General features: G+C 39.7%; 1 protein-coding gene across 5 annotated transcripts in view; it reads left to right on the top strand.

Moving 5' to 3' along the window:
* Nucleotides 1-22517, top strand: part of Sptz (zinc finger FYVE-type containing 26 spastizin) — a gene marked incomplete in the record, with an annotated part of 1794825 nt that overhangs the window by 928225 nt on the left and 844083 nt on the right.

The raw sequence follows: 22517 nt of genomic DNA, 5'->3' as shown, positions 1-22517 counted from the left end.
ACAACTGAGAGTTGAAGCTAGTAGATTTGCAAAACATTTAGAATTCTTTTAACAAAAGAAACACTGACCAAAGCTTAAAACCCACTTTATTTTAAATTATAATTACCTTTAGAATTCTTGTAATTTAGACGTAAGGTATTATGCCATGATGAGTGACTTTGCACAAACTGCGCTACATTTTACAATTTTATTTCGATAAGACGACAAATGCTGTGGTCTGTGAACAAATATATCCTGCACATGGGCAAGATATCTGGAATTTTTCATGTTCGAGATGCTCCTCGCAGTGGGCGACCACTTATAACAAGAGTTGATTATTAGTCTAGCAAGACCGACATGACCGATGTGACATCTCCAATGGTCTGAAAATGCATCGCTAAGCAGTGTTAAACCATTTGGAGAATGCTGACTACAAGAAGAAGCTCGACGTCAGGTGCCACATAATGTTAACATAAAATATTTTCTCTGTCGAATTTCTGTCTTCGAATCTTCGCTGAAGCGTAACGATCTCCAGCCATTTCTGAAAGAGTTAATCAAGAGTGATGTAAAGTGAATAACTTGAAATAACAATGTGCGAAAAATACCGTGGTCGCAGCAAGCAGAAGCTCCACAGTCTATGGCAAACCCCTCACTTACGCTCAGGAAGGTTATGCAGTATATTTGGTGGGATTCGAAAGACATCGTGCGTGACGTGCTGCTACCGCCGGGCAGAACGATAGATTCGAAACCGAACTATCGACAGTGGCGGAGTGCACTTAGCAATAAGAAAAAAGCGGCCGAAAGTCTTCAACGGAAAGTGTATCGTATATCACGCTAACAACGTCAGACCGCATAGTTCTTTACTGACCTCTCAGAAACAGCGAGAACTTAGCTGAGAGGTTTCAATGCATTCACCGTATAGAGCGAATCTAACACCATCATACTGTCAATTGTTTCGGTTTGTGCGAAACTCCTTGAATGATAAGTTACTTTCAAAAGAGGGTCCTGAAAACCGCGTGTTATAATTTTTAGACCAGAAGCTACAAAATTTTATACTGACGGTATTATAATGAGGCCGAAAAAATGGCGAAAGTCATTTAACGAATTAGTACATATGTGGTTTCATAATTTTATTTTCAAATAACAATAAATAAGTTGTCAGTTTTGACTTTCAGAAGCTCAATGACTTTTAGGCAACCCAATATTAGATCTTTAATATCAGAAGTAATTTCTCCGATCACCAGTTGAATTAGAAAAAGCAGGACAATTTTAGAAACCGCCCTGCAGAGGCTTCACCAGTGCATGCGAATTAAACGGATTGCACGAGTACTTCTACCGTGTGCTTCCTCTCTCGGTATCCGTGTCACTGCAGCGTGTGATGGGCAAGACGAAGGACCTGAGTGCATTTGATCGTGCTTAAATCGTAGGGACCACACGACTGGGTGGTTTGACTTCGGAAGTGGCTGCGGCACTCAGATTTTCAAAGGCAACTGTTTCAAATGTGTCTCGTGAGTACCTGGCTTCCGGTAAAACCACACCCGCACGGGTAATATGTCGCGGTCAGGGGCGTGTCGGCAACAGGGTAGGCGCCGACTGGCCCGCATCATAACAGCTGATAGACGGGTCACATTGCGTCAAGTCGGGGATAGGTTCAGTGCAGGACAACAACGGCGTGTTAGCCGCCACACAAACCGCAACCCATACCTACAGAAGTCAGGTGAGCACCCCTTCTAACCTCACAACACAGGAAACAACGTCTAGCATGGGCAAAGGAACACCACCACTGGTCCGTGGAGATGTGGATAAAGGTTGCCTGGACAGATGAGTCACGTTTTACATTGGTACACGCCGATGGACGGGTATGTGTCTGTCGCCAACCGCATGAGGAAACGGATTCGTCGTTCTAGCAGACTGTGCAGGCCGATGGTGGTAGTATTCTCATCTTGGACATGTTTACGTGGACTGAAATAGGTCCCCTAACATGTGTGACACAGTCCTTCACAAGTGAAAACTACCACGATATTTTGGATGACCATGTTCCATCATTTGCTTAGGAACAACATCCGAATGGTGACCTTATCTTTCAGTAGGACAAAGCCGGCCCACCTCTCTAGGATGGCAATACACTGATTTGATGACTCTCTTATCTGGCAACACTTCACTGCCCATCATGGTCACTGGAATCCCATAGAACGCATCTGGGACGCCATGGAACGACACCTTCGGCCTGTGACCCTCTTCAGACCGACTTGCGGGCTCTGTGGGAGACTTTGCAGCAGGTATGAATTAAGATGCCACAACAACACTTCAGGCGCCTCGTGGAGTCCATGCCCGGTGGATAACTGCCGTTATCAGAGCGAAAGGTGGTGTGATGAGTGGTACACAGTATTAGGTACGTGTCTCTAATTCAACTGGTGATCTGTGTATATTCGATTCGAGAATAAGGAGTCTGTTATATCACTTTCGTTCATAAACGATCACTTGTTATATAACAAAAATATTAATATTACTACTGTACATACAGATTGCGTTTAATCCTGAATTTTTTCTTATACTGCCAATCATTTATATTTAAGAACCTAGAAGGTCTCTGTTCCACATATTTAATTGATTCTTTATTCTTCTTTGCTCCAATATTACCAAGTTACATGAGAAAGCAAAGTTAGAAGGAAAATAAAAACTGTACGTTTGCTATTTGTAATAACACAACCGAGCAGAACACAACATGCCCTCTGTTAGTCAGCAACAACCATCTACTACACAAAATTTAATCATGTACTCGTAATCTCCAGTACATCTTTCATTAGAAATATTAATTTCTGCAGCGACGTCCCGGCATCCCCGTTTTCACCACCACCAGCTCAATACCCCGCTAGAGATTAGTCAACAGTAACCCCCATCACACAAAAAGAACTGCCACCTCAACTTCTAAATCTACGTGTGTAGAACCTCCGAGATATAGTATTTCATATTCCGGTTTCCACCGGAGTTCGATTCTGGTTACAGGACACTATATTACTCCAAACACAATGTTCCACCGTATCACTAATTGTAGTAATAACAAGGATATGACATCAACTGATATTGTGATTACCATGTATGTATTAAATAAAGAGAAGCAAATAAAATTATCATTCATCTGAGTTCGAGACCTACCACAGAAAAATTCCAAAGAAAGTCGTGTTTCATAGGGTCACTTTACCCTGTTCATACTCGCAATTCAAGAAGCAAACTACAATTGTCATCAGACTTTGCTTTCGGGAGTAATGAATCAGCAGTTAAATTTTGAATCCTCGTTGAATTTATTTATTTATATTTTGTATGAGGGATGATGTCCCTTGGCGAGCACACCATCTGGGAAATGAGGAATGAAGAAAGGAATGGTGAATTGAGGAAGCTGTCTGGGACCTGTAACCACTCTTGACTCAGAATTCCACTTTGAGGTACTGGAACTACAGCCATAAATCGATCCCTATCTTAGAACGCACACGGAAATGCAACATTCCGTCGACGGTCACCATGTCAATTTGTTGAGTTAACTAATGAGTCAGTTCTAGTGAAAACGAAAGAGCATCTCTAAATATTGTAATGTCGGTTCGATTCGTATTTGATACAGTATGATTCGTAGATAAAGAAGCGTACGATGATACGAGTATTTCTTCCACATTTGTTTTTATGCAAAAAATTTTCTTACCTTTGTTACCATTGACCCACAAATTCTTTAAAGATTCTTGTTTTACGAATTCAGTCAACAATTACAGCTCTCTCTTTCATTAATAATGTTCGGAGATACAGAAATAATAACAATTGCGTGTGGTACTCACTTCTTTGGAAATCACCAGAAATAAATTATGCCGAAAATACATCATGCATAACCCGTTACATCGGAGTTACAATCGTGCATCACACCTCATTGGAATTTAATACAGTGTGGCACTGTATTGTTATCGTTAGTTCAATAATTTAATGCATTTACAGATGTTTCCCCCCGACTGACGTTATATGCGTAACTCATGTAACATAAACACCTTGTTCGATAGTTACCGATGTCCTTTGCTCTTTATTACAAGACTTGTTTACATCAGTGTATTAATCTCTTATTATTTATTGAGTTTCAGGCTTGGTGATCACATATTTTGGTGACCATGTTCGATGTTCAGTCCCGTTGCCAGGCAGGGGCTAGAGGGGCACTGCCTCCCTAAATTATTTTTTGCCCGCTCTAAAAACAACGTTGAAGAGAATTTTCAAACTGACTGAAAACCAGTGAAATTCTTGCAATTATATTTACCAAATTAAATTCAACTTTGCGAATTCTACTCATTTCTGTGTAAAATTATGTTTCTTTCCAGATGCCCCAAACATCTTCCATTGCCTTTATCAATTTCAACAATTTCAAACCGTGAATACAGCTACACTTCCAAACAACAGTATCATAGTCCACAACGTTACTTGTGAATATTAAGAAACTGTAGTGTCTCGCTTATTTTAGAAGGTAGAAAATTAAGTGCAAACGTTGAATAAAACTTATCCTTTTATTTTGTATTGATATAATCTAAGATTGCTGTAATATAATTTCGTTCTAAAGTTTGAAAAATAAACACTTCAATTTTAATTACTGATATGAAACAAAAAGCCTGGCAAAGAACTTGTATTAAGCACACAAAAATGAAACAAAAATTTACGGTTTGGATAAGTCAAAAATAAATACAGATTCTGTAAACAATAAATAAATGTACAATTTTATGGTGTTCTTTGATGGCTTTGTCATTGCCTTCTCAGTCTTCATTTCTGCTCTCCTAATAAATCAGGCGGGCTAGGGGCCATGGACGGCGATTAGGGGGGAAAAGGGGACAGTTGCCCCCACTTTTTTGAAATGACCCTTTAATATATATAGTTTCATTTTGAAATAGGTTATAGAAATAGAAATTAAGAATTTGTTTGGAAATAGAAATAAAGTTCATTTGTAAATAGAAATAAAGTCTCTGTATAGGTTAATGGTTTATAGAATAAAAATGGTGTCATAAAATATTTGCTGTTCCGTGAGTACTTATTGGTTGTCTTCCCGTGGTTAAGAAAGCTACAGGAATTGCGTTTTAATTGCCACGAAAAAGTCCCCAAATTTAACCTATTGGAACGTCACGATTCGAGCGTACTTTTATTTCTTCTTACAAGGGCTCGATATGCTAGTCAGCCGCTTGGAACTAATTGACATAATATTTCGCAAAAAAAAGTTATTCTTTAATTACACAAAAATCGACAGTTCCTAAAATGTCTTTTTCTTCTTTCTAATAGTAAGGAATATTTTGATTTGATTTTTTTTTTTAGTTTATCATCCCGTTCAGCAGCGAGGCTAGATATGAAACGTGGACCTATTGATTAAAGTGCAATCCGAACCACATGAGCTCCCGCCGGGAATCGAACCCGGTTCTCCCACGTCAGAGAAGTGTACGCTAACCACTTAGCCACGAAGAAGCTCAGTAAGAAATATTACTTAAAAAGAGAGTAATAAGAAACAACTTCTACCTTTTCCATTGTTTTGCAGTGTAATATACGAGTTTAGGGTGTGCATATACAATTTTGTATATACAATTAAATTTCATGGAATTCGACATAATTCTAGGTTTTAGGATTATTTTGTATAACTGGAATGTGGAGTGATTCTAAGTATTGTTGAGTTTTGATGTATTCCAAGAAAGTGAAAACTGTACCTAATGGCAACGAACATGTTTCGGGAAGCTGCTAAAATATTTCTTTAAATGTCGTAGCATATGCTTGTAGTGCAGTCGCTTGGTACAAATTTCAATAAGAATATTTGTTTTCTGGATACCAGAATAAAATTTGGTATAGTTATTTAGATGGTAATACACAATAAAAGACCACCGGGACACAAGTCATATGAGCTTCTATAAAATGAGGGGAGGGGGATAATTATTGCAATTAAGTTCTTTGGCAGTAGGGTGATAAATAGAAAGTAAAGGAGTAAAATTAAATAATATGGGAGCATTTACTAAATTATTGCGTTGAATTATTGCGTGTTAAGATAGAGTATAGTGTCCCTGGTGGATGAGTGGCTCCATTCGTCGCCTTGCAATCAAGGGGTTCCGAGTGCGATTCCCGGTGGGGACACAAGTGATTCGGATTCTTCGTTAAACTGTAGGAGCCGTCCTTAGAACGTCATCATCATCCCATGGAAGGCAATGGCAAGACCACCATGAGTTCATATAGTTCCAGGGACCTTCTGGCCAACTACCTGCCCTCGGACAGAACGCCCATCATCATCATCAAGTAGAATATTAAAAATAAATTCCTGCATGACCGACTTCCCTGCATCTTTTGTTGCACATATTTAGCTAACTGCTGTTGTTAATATATCTTCTTCAAATGGGTTACCATAGTTTCTAAAAGAAGCTACAACATCTAAAACTTGTTCCTTATATCTCTTTTCAAAAGCTTTGCTGCTTTCCTTATGCTCTACGTCATTTTCATCCCCTGCATCTTCACCATCGAAAACTGAAAACTGTTCTTCAAAGACAGATATTTTTACAACATCTGCCCTGTAACCATCCATTTCAAAAGTGCAGCAGGTTTGTCAAAAAGTCCTATTGCTCCACCAATTCCTTTAACTTGTTTGTTATTTTGCTCATGCAAATGGTCATCCGCCATTGCTGAAAATGGTCGATTGCTCTTCTGACTTACGAATTTGCCTTTCATGAATTCTTTATATATAAACGGATGGCGGATCTCCAGTTCTTTCAGTGTTTTGATGAAAACTGGCAACCAACGGGCATAGTTTGTGTGATCTAAAACTAAAATCCAGGGATATATATCTTCCAGAATGGTGTTGAATTGTACAAAATTTCATTCACACACACTTTGTAAGAAAGTGAGCAATAGAATCTGTAGTTTCATAGTTATTGACCAGAAAATAAATTGCAGAGATTCTTCATTGCGTAGATTACACCATTCGTTAAAATCTAAATATGACATTCCTTCAGAGACATTGATATATTTATATGCTCCGTATGCTTCTGTTTTCAAAATATATAGTGCAGCCACTGTTACTTGGTGAGCATAGCGAGCGCGCTTGACGTGAGAGCACGATAGAAGCGATTCAGCTCGTCCAGTTGATGTTACTCTATCATCAATAAGTCCACGCAGATCCTGTAAGCCAACTTCCTATCATATTCATTACAGCCATTTCAATGCAAACCTCCCGTCATTACTACAAATTTGTCTTCACCACATTTATTAGGATATTTCCATTGAATCTGTTTTGCCAGGGCATATATTTATTGGTTAGTCTCCAGTGAGGATCGGAACTCCATCATTCAAACAGAGTTTATCAAAAATATTGAAAAATACTTCCATACAGTGTGCTACCACAGTTGGGGATTGCACCTATTCACTTAACAATGGAAGTAAAACATTCTTAGATTTTGGAAGTGACTGATTCTAACCAAGTTATTATATCTGTGGAATTAGAACCTTCTATTTCTTGTAGTGTATTAACAGTTGAGAGGGGCATTTCACAATACTTTGTGTTAAAACGTATTGGGGATACGGTTGTGTAGGAAGAAGGTAACGCATTCTTTACCTCGCTAGTCCATTGTGAAGTTGCAATATGCAAATATCTTTTCTGTGCTAACGTGCAATCTGGATGCTGTATCAAGGTAATGCTTATGCCACGAAATGAGTCCCTAACTGTCGCAGAAGAAGGATTATGATCAATGTTATCAATTACTGCTGTTGTAAAAATGTTTTCATATAAGCATTCAGGAATTACTCCTCCTAAATTGTTATACTTTTCACATGTAATATTTGTTGTTGTTGACATGTCATAAGAAACACATAAGCCAAGAGCATGGAGTTGATCAATAAGATTTCTGGCTCTTATACTTGAATACAATTTGAGACCAATATAGAGGGGTAGTGGTGTTTCTCGTTCTATAAGACGTTTAATATTACAAGTTTCGTGCCTTCGTTTCGATTTGGTAGCATTAAAAGGCATTAATTGTGCAATATATAGTAGGGGTTTTCTATTAGTATCTCCTTGCTTATCTTGTGCAGGTCCTTCTATTATCATTTGTAACAACAATAATATAGCTTCATTCACTGGCTCTTTGGCAGTAAAAAAATCTTTTGCAAACGAACCCTCAAATTTTGGATGTTCATTGAACAAATCTACGAACTATTTAAGCAGCATGCGCTAAACACATTCCATCACTCATGGCATTATATGCAATGGCATCACGTATAGCCTCTCCAGTTACATCCTCAAAGTACAACAGTACTTCTCTTCCAGGCTTAGTGGCAGTCAAACCTTGAATTAAAGATATTAGCACGTATGGCAAGATAGCCCCCCACCCCCACTTCAGAAAATTGAAACAATGACTAGGTCATTCGTTTGTACTCCGTTTGTACCGAAAATATTTTCGTTTGTGCCATTTTCCTTATAGGGTTACTTGAGAGGTCAACTGGGGGGCTATCTTGGCGCCAAGATAGCCCTCCCGTATCACAGCACAAAAAATTGAAATATACCATTCGAAAGCAAATCGTCTGTACCGAAAAAAGTTTTCTTTGTATCCTGATGATTTTCGAGAAACAGGGGATGACATTTGGGGGGGCTATCTTGGAGCCAAGATAGCCCCCCCCCGTATCACAGCACAAAAAATTGAAATACACCATTCGAAAGCAAATCGTTTGTACCGTTTGCACCGAAAAAAGTTTTTTTGTACCCTGATTGTTTTCGAGAAACAGCAAATCGTTTGTACCTTTTGTATCGAAAAAAAAAGTTTTGTTTGTACCTTGATTGTTTTTGAGAAAGAGGGGATGATATTTGAGGCAGGGGCTATCTTGGCTCCAAGATAGCTCCCCGTATCATAGAACAAAAAATTGAAATACACCATTCGAAAGTAAGTCGTTTGTGCCGTTTGATTCGAAAAAAAGTTTTGTTTGTACCCCGATAATTTTCGAGAGAGAGTTAATGACATTTAAGGGGCTATCTTCTATGCAAGATAGGCCCACGTAATGTGTACTTTTTCCATGCCCTTTAGTAAGTATTATGTGTTTATTCATGTGAATTTGTGTATTTAGAACTCTGATTGTACATATCCAAATAAAAAAAGAATTTGTTGGGAATAACTCAACGTTAAAATTGATTCGGCGAGTGGAAAAACATTGTGAGTCCAAAACAAGCCATTTTGAGGCAAATAACACGAAAGATGTAGAACTACAAGCTGTAATGAAGAGCAGTACAATTTTCAAGACCTCGCACCTTATAGCAGAATGCTGTAATGTCGACTGTACATTTGTAGCATTAACAAATGAAAGTTCTTTCTTTAAATATCTCAAAATGCGTTGTGTGGACTAGTAGTGTTGTTCCACTCATCGATTCAATTAAGTTTTTATCTATTTGTGCCCTTTTCCGTTAATAAATACCGTAAAAAGAATAACAAAGTGTGTACAAATTCAGAAAGAAACTGGATTCACATAAATAATCTTAAACAAAGAAAAATAAAAAATGAAATGTTTGCTCACCTAAACTGCGTCCTTCCACGTTTCAGCTTTACACCAACTGAAGAAATTAACTGTTTATATCTGTCACATTAACGGCTCAAGAAGCTTGCCGATTTCATAGACAATAGACGAAAGAAAGTGGGTCATTGCTGAATAATACGTATTTACTTACAGGAAAGGACAGAAATATTTAAAATTTAATTGAATCGGTGAATGGCAAAAAACTACTAGTCCACAAATCTCATTTTGAGATATTTAAAAAAAGAACTTTCGTCTGTTAATGCCACAAATGTACAGTCGCCATTATAGCATTCTGTTATAACCTGCGAGGTCTTCGAAATTGCACTGCTCTTCATTACAATTTGTAGTTCTACATCTTTAGTGTTATTTTTGCCTTTACTCCAAAATAGCTTATTTTGGACTCACACTGTTTTCCCAGTCGCAGATTCAATTCTAACGTTGAGTTGTTTCCGACATTTTTTTTCTATTTGGATATGCACAACCAGAATTCTAAATGCACATCAATTCACATGAATATACACATAATACTTATTAATGGGCATGGGAAAAATACACATTAGGGGGCCTATCTTGCGTACAAGATAGCCCCCAAATGTCATCCCCTGTATCTCGAAAACTATCAGGCACAAATAAAACTTTTTTTCGGTAGAAACGGTACAAACGATTTGCTTTCGAATGGTGTATTTCAATTTTTTGTGCTGTGATACGGGGGGGGGGCATCTTGGCACCAAGATAGCCCCCCCAAATGTCATCCCCTGTTTCTCGAAAACTATCAAGGTACAAACAAATTTTTTTTTTCGGTACAAACGGTACAAACGATTTGCTTTCGAATGCTGTATTTCAATTTTTTGTGCTGTGATAAGGGGGGGGGGCTATCTTGGCGCCAAGAAAGCCTCCCCAGTTGACCTCTCAAGTAACCCTATAAGGAAAATGGTACAAACGAAAATATTTTCGGTACAAACGGTACAAAAGTAGTACAAACGAATGACGTAGTCATTGTTTCAATTTTCTAAAGTGGGGCGGCTATCTTGCCATACGTGATATTAGTTGCTGTGTTAGTTTTGACTGATTCACTTGTGCATTTGTAATTTCTAGATTGCGCATTTTCCATTCCATTTGACTCGTAAGTGTTGCTAACTTAAATACAGGTGAATTATCACTGGGAAAATAAATGTGTTCAATATATTCTACCATTTGAGCTAACGCAGAACCATAAACAAATCTGATAATATCACTTTCGAGTCCCGTTTTTCGTTGTTCACTTCTAAGTTTGTTCCTAAATCGCACGTAGCACAGCGTATGGTATTTTGCTTCCTGTGCCACTAAATCAGTTGAAGATAATTTCATTAGTATTTTGTCATCTTGAACCTCCTTTGCTAAAAACATGATTGTTGAACCAATTTCTAGTGTTTGCGCAGATACTAACTTGTCTTCTTCTTCCGCTCCATCACAAAATAAACACGTATTTTTAATGTCCTTAGTTGGTGTACTTGATCTTGTTGTAACTTCCTGAGATATCTCAGGAGGTAACTCAACTATTGTTTGCTGCCTCTTTTTCCTCAGACGCTCAAGTTTCTGTTTGTCAAATTTTGTAGGACATGACTTATCAAACTTTGCTGAATTTGACACTAGGTTTTGAACAATACCACCACTATCTCGTTAATGAACAATTGGAACAGATTTCGGCAAAGCTCAAAGGTTAGAGAATTCTATTAAGTCTTCACCAAGTGATTTCAGTTCACTATCCGTTGCATTTACGAGAGGGGATTCATTTTCTTCCTGACAGATTATACATTGTTCCCATTTAACCTCCGGATTGGGCGGAACTATTGAGTCAAACTCAATTATTTCTAGTTTTCTCTTTTTAGACATCTTGGTATTTCAGTTCAATCTGCAAGAACTGCAAGATAATATAAGTGTTCTGCAACATGAAATTACTTACAAACACATAGTTAACACTTAACTACAACAATACCTTTGGATTTACTTATAAGGTCTGAACACGTCATTCAAAATTTTAAAAACGATTTTTTCGTTGTTATTACAGTAAATAGCATGTTTAATTTTCCATTAAAATGGTGTAAATATGCCATAATTCCTTATATTTGTAAATCTATTACCTTAATATTTGTAAAAGCGCGTTATTTGAATTTAGCATGCCAATGAACATATAAACTGGTCCGAAGAACGGCAAAATTGGAGTATTTTCAGTTTGTGCCGCCATTTTGGACGCCATCTTGAATTCTGTCCGACGGGGTGATCATCGGTTTTGTGTCTCGGCGGATTTTCATTCAACATGTTATAATTAATAAATGTGCCAAGTTTCATACTGGTATCCAGAATAGAAGTATTTTTGTGCCAAGCGACTGCACTATTGTAGTACTTTGTATTTACTGTCTTTCTAAGAGTAATAACACGTATACTAGTATGCGTGGAATTAAAAATATAAGTTGTTCATTAATTCCCAGTGTCAATATAACTTTTGCAAAACAAGCCTCATTATTCATTACTATGATTATTTGATTAATATTATCCTTTCCATTTATTTGTTTTGCAAATTTGTTATTAAATAGGCCCCTAATCTGATCATACAATTCTCCAGACCTTCGTTGTTTAAGAGAACAAAGGGCTAGTATTTACTTGCGTTGCTCTTGTCAATTTAATTAATAAAATACGAAACACGATATACGGTATTTTAACTGAAAAAGACAGTATCTTAATAGTTTTACAACCTTTCGTCAAAGTGTCAGAAGCAACGAAGAAAACTAACATTGATATACAAATATTCAGACCATGTCTTACCCCCTACTTTTAATGTCCAACCGCCGCCACTGCTAGGGGCTTGTCGATGGTCGATGCATTTCAGCCTATCGTATTGGATTACGATAGCGGATCAACTTCAGTTACATCACAGGTGGAGTTATGGTCAGTCTATTGTGATCTGGACTAAATAGCTGTGGAAGTAATGACATCGAGCACTATGACAAAAAGGAAGGTGCTTGTGTGAAGTCTAGTGCTGTAATGCAGCGATTGAACAGCATGACATCAGACTTCTAGAATTCGAAAGGGACATAGGGAGAGCTCTATTGCCTGATTCGTTCAGGACAGAAAATACTTTCTGTCCTACGTGCAAAATATTTCCATCATAGTGATTGACTCTTCAGACCTAAAAGGCTTAATGAACTAAAGTTAGTTTAAAAAGAAACTAGGCGACGATATTATCGAAAAGCAATGTGTAATGAGTGCTCTAATCCTGTAGAATGTCGATATTTTGTTTTTGCTGAATTCTCTTTTACTCGTCATCAAGCTCAATCTACATTAGAATTAAACAGGATCGAACCACTGAAAATCACTTGAAAGATGAACGTTCATGGAAAAGTGAATGCATATCGTGCTTATCTTGCCAAATGGAAAGAAATGGATAGAAGTAGACTTGAAAACTGAGAAGTTATTGACATAGGGTTTCAAATAGAGATGTAATGGAAAAACTGTCGTGGTATATTAAAAAGTTTACTTCATTGCGCAAAATTCCTTACCACTAAGGGCATTCTTCCCTGTAGATACAGAGGTGATTTAATACTAATGACGACCCCCTACGTATCCAATTTTCTACCTATACTAACTCCCTTTTCGGCTTTCTATCCCACCATAAAGAACATAATATTTCAAGCACAAAGATATCCTCCATCAACATACTTTCTTTCTGTCAGTGTTCAGAACGAATTCATCCACAGTGTTTCTTTCAGAAAAAAAATGTTCCGGGGGAGCACACTTAGTATTTCGAGGTGCACGTTATTTTCATACAGTATTATTCTATTTATTATTATATTTTGAGACGTATTATTTTGGTCTCCTCCGGGGGCACTCTCAGAGTCTGGAAGAAACACTGTTCATTCATTCAGTGGAATCTATTGCTTGACAGAGGTTACTGGGAAGTGGTCTTGTCAACAGCTCGAGCGACTCGGCTCACGGCTCAGTCATCACCAAACCGAACAGAGAAGTGAGCCGAGTCAACAGCTCACCCAACCGAGCCGGCTAGAGCCCTCGACTCAGTTGGGCTGAATCGAGCCAAGCCGATGGCTCACTTCAACAGAGCCGGTTCGAGCCGATGGCCTACTTGAGCTGAGCCAAACCGAGCCGTTGAACGGTGCACTGATTAAAGAAACTATAACTAAAGAGAGCACCACTGGATCTGAGTTTTCCAAATCCAGATATTATGTAGTTTTGGTAGGAGGAGCGCACTCCGTAAGTAAGGCACATTTGATGATGGTAAAGCAAGTTAATATACTTGTTTACTTCAGAATTGAACTATGGAATACTGATATACCACATAATTTTTATTATTGTGATAAAAAGGCCTTGTGTCCATCTTAAACACAACCTAAATACAACTTTCTTACAAGGCTGTCTATAATCTTTATTATACATTAATTAATTAAATTATTTTTTTAATTAATTGTTTATTTAATTTATAATAAAGATTATAGACAGCCTTGTAAGAAAGTTGTATTTAATTTTTATTAATAGATGTTACTAAAACTTTTAGATACAGAGAAACGATTCTTCTAAACGAGAATGGCTACCACAAGGAAATGGTGGTGGCAGTCCGGCCTTAGGTGGTGTAGGAAAATTTTGCGGGGACCCAGGTTCAAACTAACTTGCACCAAGCTCTGTAGAATCAATATATATATACTACGCTTCCCCTGCTGGTCTCGTAGTTCTACCCATTTCTCTTTATGACGTTTTTTCATCTGCAAAATTTTCTGTTGAAAATGCTCACCGTGTTCATTGCCTATAAGCAGGTAATTTTTCAGAGAAATAACTCAAATGCAAATGCAGACAGTGAATGAAATTTAAAATACATATTTTACGCTTGTGTTTCGCAATTTTTCAAAAATATTCTGTACCAGTATTTTATAGTTTCCTTCACTTACAAGTAAACATATCAATGTCGAAATCTAGTTTCTTGAGCAAATTTGGCAGAGAAGTGTTGAATATCAAGAAAGAGCATAAGCAAAATTTGAAGTGCTTCCGTCCATAAAGATGGTTGCAGTGGCCAAAAACCTGATTGATCAAAATAAGCTATAACAATGTGTTTCAATTTTTTAAAATTTCATTTAATTTGTAAACGAGTAAAGGGGTGAAAAACGAGAACACATTAACCGACACTAGGAGGAAGTAGACATCTATTCGAGGGTATTCTTATCTGGCTTCCATCTTGCGTCCTGCTCGACTTTAAAAAAAAAAAAAAAAAAAGGAGGGGGTCATGTAATATATCAAATTGGGCTAGAATTTTACGAGAAATGCAATGGTGAAGTATATATTTCCATAAGTTTATATTTGTAAGACGTAATGAAATGCACATTGATATGAATTCGTTGGTATACTCGTCGCCAAAAGTGCCTTTACATCGCTGTGACGGGTATGTGACCGCGCAGTACTCCAAGGAAGGGATGGTTGCATAAGAAATTGTGAATAATTTTGAAGAGTTTTTATTTTGAGTAGGGAAATAACGTATGTATAGGAAGTAAAGGAACAGATTTGAAGCATCAGTACGCTGTCATCTCTGAAAAGATTCGTATTCTCAGTTTTTCATTTTATTATCCTCTATGTTAAGTTAATAACTGCTAACAATTGCTACTAGCGCATTTCACTCTTCAGGAATTTATTACGCCATGTTCGCAGGACACTTTTCTAAGTCCTAAATGTATGCGTCAATTATTTCATTCGTTTCACTGTCCTTATTTGATAATGGAAACTGATTACGCTGAACGTCAATATATTTCGCTGTCGTAAAGCAAGGTCCGTAATAAATGTAAATAAAGTTCTTCTTATTAAATAAAACACAGATGTATTGATTGTGTGTATAGCGTGTGTGTAAAGAAAGAGATATGATCAGTAGCGTAACTAATTTTACTGCGCCAGGGATCGATTAATAATCGATTTACTCATACCCGCCGCCTGGCCCACGCATTTCAGCTGCTGCGTTATATATAAATGATTCTGTGTCAGAAGGGCCAGACGAAAGGGCGAGGAGAGAAAGCCCCGAGTCAAAATAGCAACAATCAAAAGGGCCCGCGACATAAAGAGCTCAAGGGAAAACGGACCCGCATCAAACGGGCCCCTGTCACAATGGCCCTATGTCAAATGGACCGGTCTCAAAACAGGCCCCGCTTCAAAAGGGCCCCAGTCAAAAGAAACCTGGTCAAAAGGTCTCCGAAACAAAAGTGCCCGAGTCAAAACGATCCCGCGTCAAATGGCCCGGGTTAAAAGGGCCCGGGTAACTGCCTCAACGACAAAATGCCCCGAGTAAAACCAGCCCCGGGTCATGCTCTCCGCGACAAACGGGCCCTTTGCCAAAAGTGCCCGTGTGAATACAGCCCCGCATCAAAGGAGCCGGGTCAAAAGGGCACAGGTCGAAACAACCCGTAACAAAATGGCCCTAGTCAAAACGGACCCGAATTTAAAGGGCCTGGTATTACGGTATCCGGGTTCGATCCGTGTACCTTCCCGATTGGGATTCTTGTTCCTGTGAAGGGCTTAGCCATTCTATTACGATCCTGGGTTTGATTTTTGTCTGTTTTTGTTTGGCAAAGCCATTCTAATACGGTACAACATTGCGCTGCCCGGTACGCACCATCCTTAACCGGCCACCGCGGAGAACTCTTTACTCTTTGCCTCCGAATAATATAGCTTTGCACTATTTTACTTAGGGGTTCAGAAAGTTTGTTCCCGCGACAATTGTTCAAAGAAGGCACAACACACCTTACCGTAATGGTCGAGATTTGGACGGAATCACCTGGGAGGAGACCTAAGGCGCGTTATAGAAAATAGATGAGAGCATCACCTACTTTTACGGATTGATCACCAGTAATTTAATAATCACGTTCTTGTCTTGTTATGCAATCTGTAAAAAGAAAGAACTGACAAAACTACATTCTATAGTGCCGTTTATTAGAAATGAATAAACGTACCTGTGACAAATAAGTTTTTTATATTACGCTGCCCCAATAACGTAGCGAATTTGTAAATATGCTTTAAAATTACTCACTAGAACAGTTTTAGTTTACCATGGCGCGCCAATATTTGTGATTACGTTTTAAGTAGAAACACTATGTATCCGACGAATCTACTCGTAGAAATTGTCCTTTCTTCCAGTTCAAAGAATTTAATAAACAGTCTTTCCAGGCAAACGTGATGACAGCATTATGTTGAGATTTCTGTTGAAGAATTGACTAGTTTTGACATTTTTTGTGTTAGTCGGTAATCAGGAGTCCATTACCTTCGAGTGCACCTTCCTAAGTTTTTCGTTTTACTCTTAATCTCGATCACGCCCCCTTGTTGTTATAAAGTATTACTTGGGGCTGATTTACTTTAACAACGACTTGCACAACACTTACGAAAAGTACTAGTTTCTGCATTATTATTCTCACAGATCATTTATGGAGCTTCATAGACAGCTCTAGTTTTTTAAAAACATAATTTAAATCATTAAAATACATTCTGGCGTCGAGATAAAACTATGATGAGCGAAATTTGCTGAATCATACTTTACACACACACACTAACACCAAAACAAACTATTGCGTTTCAAAACTCTCCATTCTTTTCTTTTCCTTTTCTTCTACTCTGTTTTGTAGCACCACCAGGCGGCAGCACAATCAATGAGAAGCATACAGCACACAAAACGTACAAATTCAGATGAACGTCACATAATGCACTAACGCAGAATTTGCGTTTAAGCGAAAAATATATTAAGCAAAAATTTGGTACAGTTACACTGGGTCAAAAGGTCTTCGCGACGAAAGGCGCGAGTCGAATCTACTCCGCGTCAAAAATGTCCTGTTCAAACAAGCCCTGCGTGAAAAGAGCCCGGGTCATAAGGACCCCGACTCAAAAGGTCCTGGGTCAAAAGGTTTTCATGACAACAAAACTCGAGTCAAAAGGTTCCTGCGTCAAACGTGCTCGAGTTAAAACGGCCCCGCATAAAAGAGCGTAGGTCAGGATGTCTTCGTGCCAACAGGGCTCGGGTAAAAGAGCCCCGAGTAAAAACAGCCTGGGCCAAAACATATCCGGGACAAAACGGCCCTGCGTCAAATGGGCCCGAGTCAAAACGGCTCCGCGTCAAAGGGTACCGGATCAAAGGGTCCTGCAACAAAAGGGCCCTAGTCCAAAAGAGGCCGGGTCAAAAGGACCCGTCTCAAGAGGGCACCGATCTAAACAGCCCCGCTACAAAAAAGCCCGAGTGCAAAGGGTTCCGCGTCAAAAAGGCCTGGGTCACAAGTCTGCGACAAAAGGGCCAGAGTCAAAACGACCCCGCGTCAAAAGGTTCTTAGTCAAAAGGGCTCGAGTAAAAAGGGTCCTGCGTCAAAAGGGTACGTGTCAAAAGAACCGCGCCTCAAAAGGGCCCAGGAGGAAACAGCACAGCGTGAAAAAGGCCCGAGACAAAATGACCCCGCGTCAAGAGAGCCACAAATAAAACGACCCATCGTGAAAAAGGCCCGGGTCAGATGGGTCCCGCGACAAAAAGACGACAGTCAAAGGGGCCCTGCGTCAAACGGGCCCAAGAAAAGGCAGCCCCGGGTCGAGGGAACGCAGGTCATAATGTCTCAGTGTCAAAAGAGCCGGGGTAAATGAGCCCCGCGACAAAAGGCTCCAAGTTAAAACGGCCCCGGTTCATGAGATCTCCGCGACTAATTGGCCCTTGATTCAAAAAAGGCCTTGTCATATGAGCAGCCTCAAAAGGGCACGCGTCAAAAGCACCTCGGAACAAAAGGGCCCCAGTCAAAAGGACCGGGTTTTAAAGGGCACGGGTAAAAAGAGCGAAGCAACAAGAAGGCCCGAGTAAAAATGGCCCAGCGTCAGAACTGTACGGATCAAAAGGGATCAAGTTAAAAGGCTCTGTGTCAAAAGAACCTGGGTCAAAACGGCCCAGCGTGAAAACGGTCTGGGTACAAAAGTATCCGCGACAAAAGGGAACGAGTCAAAACCTCCCCGCGTCAAAGGGGCTCGAGTTAAAAGGGTCTTGCGTAAATAAAGCCCCGGTCAAAAGTATCTCGCCTCAAAAGGGCCCGGGTCAAATCGGAACAGCGTGAAAAGAGCCCAGGTCAAAATCGTCCCGCGAGAAAAAGACCCGAGTAAAAAAAACTCGTGTCAAGAGAGCTCGAGTCAAAAGGGCTCTACGCCAAATGGACTGTGCCGAAAGGGGCCCCGCTACAAAAATGCCCGAGTCGAAAATGCCCGGGTCTAAAAATCTTCGCAACAAACGTGCCCGGATCAAAACGGCCCCGCGTCAAAAGAGCTCGTGTCAAAAGTGTCCTGCGGCAATAAGACCCGAGTCAAAATGTACCTGCGTCAAACAGGTCCAAGTAAAAAGGGCCCCACGTGAAAAGAGCCCAGGTCAATAGGGCTCGGATAAATGAACCCCCGACAAAAGTGCGCGAGTAGAAGGCCCGGGTTGAAAAGATCTCCGCAACAAAAAGGCCCGAGTCAGAAAGACCTGTGTGAAAGGGTCTCTAAAACAGAAGGACCGGAATCGAAATGGCACCACGTCTAAAGGGCTCAAGTTAAATGGGCTTGAGCTAAAAGGGCCCTGCGTCAAAAGAGCCCGGAACAAAAGGATCGCGCGACAAAAATCTCGAGTCAAAAGGTTACTACGTCAAACCGTCCCGAGAAGAAACGGTCCCGCGTTAAAAGAGTGCAAGTAAAAAAATCTCAAGGTCAAAAGGGCTTAGCGACAAAAGGCCCCTAGTAGAAATGGCTCCACGTGAAAAGGAGCCGAGTCAAAAGGCCCCGCGACAAATGGTCCCTAGTTCGAAAGAGGCCGGGTCAAAAGGATGCAACTCAAAAGGGCACGGTTCAAACCAGCCCCGCTAGAAAAGGGCCCGCGTCAAAAGGTCTCCGCGACAAAAGTGCCCTAGTCAAAATGACCCCGCGTCAAAAGGGCGCGGGACAAAACAGTCCAGAGTGAAATGTTCACGTCAAAAGTCTCTGGGACAAAATGGTCCAGGTCAAAATGACCACGCGTCAAAATGGCCCGGGTCAAAAAGGGTCGAGTTAAATGTTTCCGGCATAAAACTACCTAGCGTGAAAAAGACGCGGGTCAAAATGGTCACGCTACAAAAAGAACCGAATCAAAAGAGCCCTGCGTTAAATGAGCCCGAGCATAAACAGCCCCTCGTGAAGAGAGCCTAGAAAAAATAAAGAAACATTCGCAATAATGTTACTTCGCCGGTTTTGAATGCTTAAGGCACCGGTTGAGAGTTACGCGGCTGAGCGAGTGTAAAAAATGAGCCGAGGTCAAAAGGTCTCCGGGTCAAAAGGGCCCCGCGAGAAAAGTCCCCGAGTCAAACCGGCCCCGAGTCAAAAGATCTCCGCGACAAGAGGGCCCGAGTCACAACAGCCCCGCTACAAATGGATCCGAGTCAAACGGCCCGTGCCAAAGGGCTTGGTGAAAGGGCACCGCGACAAACGGGCGCAACATCAAAAGAGCCAGGGTCAAAAGGACCCGCCTCTAAAGGACACGGGTCAAAATAACCCCGCTACTAAAAATCCCGAGTCAAAACGGCCCCGCGTCAAAATTTCCCCGGTCAAAAGGAATCGAGTCAAAAGAGCCCTGCGTCAAAGCAGCCTGGGTCGAAAGAACCCCGCCTCAGAAGGGCCCGAATCGAACGGCCCAGCGTGAAAAGTGTCTGGGCGTAAGTGCTCCGCGACAAAAATGCCCGAGTCAAAATGGCCCCGTCTCAAAATTACCCGGTTAATATGCCTGAGATCGAAGCAAGAGTAGAAATCAGGCATGCACGAGGGAATAATATCCCCTTCGTAAGTGGAAGTGATTGTGCAAAAGAAGGAAAAACATCTGTAGTTATTATTAACAAATAGTAAATTTGAATGGTGATATTATTTTTTTTTGTTAATTGTTCTGCAGCAATATCGTTTAAGTCGTTCTCCATCAAAGTTCGCTTGTACTTCCGACTTTCTGAATCAAACCTAGATAAGGATCTGTATACATGGCACTGGGACAGAACAATAATAACGACATGCGTGGACGCATTGATTTGGAGTGGATTTTTTTCTTCTGAATACTCATATCCTTATAGGGAATATACACTTAACACAGCGTGTCATTTAAATCTACGAAGTACGTGAATTCCGCCATATTACATATCAAAATATTGTTTTAAATGTAAAAGGTTATGATTTTACACTTCAACCTAGTCTTGAATATTCCCACAAATGAGAGTGTAACTCATTTCTGGCACATCATCTATTTGGGACAGGGAGTGCTGTTTGACATATGTAACTAATAGAAAAAAAATTATCGTGCGGGCGCATGGACGGAGGAAAAGAGATTGTTACTATTTGGCATTGGTGTAGAAACAGCGTTAAATGATTTAGTGTACATCATGGCCGCCATCTTGAATTATGTATATTGTATACTACATAACATTTTGAAATAGATAGAGGTAGATGAGTGTCACATAAATTGATGCTAGAATCTTGATACAAACTATCTTCATCGTCCGTTTCAAGAGCATCGGAGTCTATATTACTTACTATTTCCATAATTCTCCTGGCGAAAATACTCCACTAGCCTAAGAACCAGTCCCGGTATTATTCATAGCGAAACGCTCAACTAAAAAGAGAAAAGAGGACTAACAAGAAGGGTGTTGAAGCAGCCATGCACACTTTTACTGGCTAATAGAAAAAAGAACAAAAATAGCTACATGTTTTTTTTCTTCTCGGTACTTATATATTTATAGGGAATATATAATTCTTTACACAACATGTCATTTAAATCTGAGCAGTAACTGACCTGTACGCATGAAAGTGATAAATATTCGTGAAAAGTAAACACAAGGGAGTAGTTTTATGTTGCAGTTGTTTTCTTCTGTCGCAGGAACTGACCTTGATAAATGCGCGACAACTAAAGTTGTCTCCCTGACTGAAAGCCTTCTAACAAGAGAGGAACTATACTTGTCTATGGGTCTGACGTCTCATAGATCTAAGTAATTGCAGATATAAAGCGAGCTGTATGCCTTCTGTGTCACTCCCTCTCTGCCCTAGCTGTGGCTGTGTTTGCGAAAATATTGTTTGCTTTTCATCGGGGTAAGGCACGAGTCTCAAGAGAAGCCCTTCGTCGTAGCGAGTGACGTCACACAAAGTAGTGACAGGTAGGCGCAGAATATGCTGCACAGAGTTAGCCAGCTCAACACTAGAGTTTTATTTAAAAAAACAAGCTGTTTTACTGAAATTTTTGTGACTCACTATATATATATATATATATATATATATATATATATATATATATATATATATATATATATATATATATATATATATATATATATATAATTGGTGGACACTAAACTGAAATTTTCATTTGTTTTCTGTTAGTGCAACACACACAAAAAACACATATATATAGAGTGTTTTAAAACAACTCCGACAATGTTTGAGAGGTGATTCCTTGATACCAAGATAATTCAAAAAGTATAGGCTAACCTAAATGTCCAAATATTTCCCTTTGGAGTTATAGCCTGCCGAAAACATCAAAAAAGGAACTTTAAAGGTCCATAGCCCCAAACCTATAGGACCAACAGTAGCCGGGTCAAGGCTTCACTTAGTAACTAGTGTGTATTCTATCAACATGTTTCAAAATCCTGCTGTTCTTCCACAACGAATTTCATACAAGGAATTTTGGTACGGGCACATAATTTGAAACACTCACCAACTACCTCTATAAAAATTGTCTCGGAAGTACCTCAGGATTCTGAAACATGGATATTTGGATAGTGCACATATTAGATCCTAAGTTAAGTCTTGCCCCGACTACGGTAAGTCCCATAGTTTTGGAGCTGTGGACCTTTAAAGTTCATTTTTTCGCCTTTTCGGCAGCCTATAATCAAAGGAAGCATTTGCGCACACAGGTTGGTCTATACTTTTTGTCTTATCTTGGTGTTAGGAATCAGCTTCCAAACGTTGCTGGTGCTATTTTGAAA

Source organism: Thermobia domestica, chromosome 11 (genome assembly GCF_964235325.1).
Source record: "Thermobia domestica chromosome 11, izTheDome1.hap1.1, whole genome shotgun sequence".
Taxonomy (NCBI): domain Eukaryota; kingdom Metazoa; phylum Arthropoda; class Insecta; order Zygentoma; family Lepismatidae; genus Thermobia; species Thermobia domestica.
This window is presented reverse-complemented; position numbering and strand designations above follow the sequence as displayed.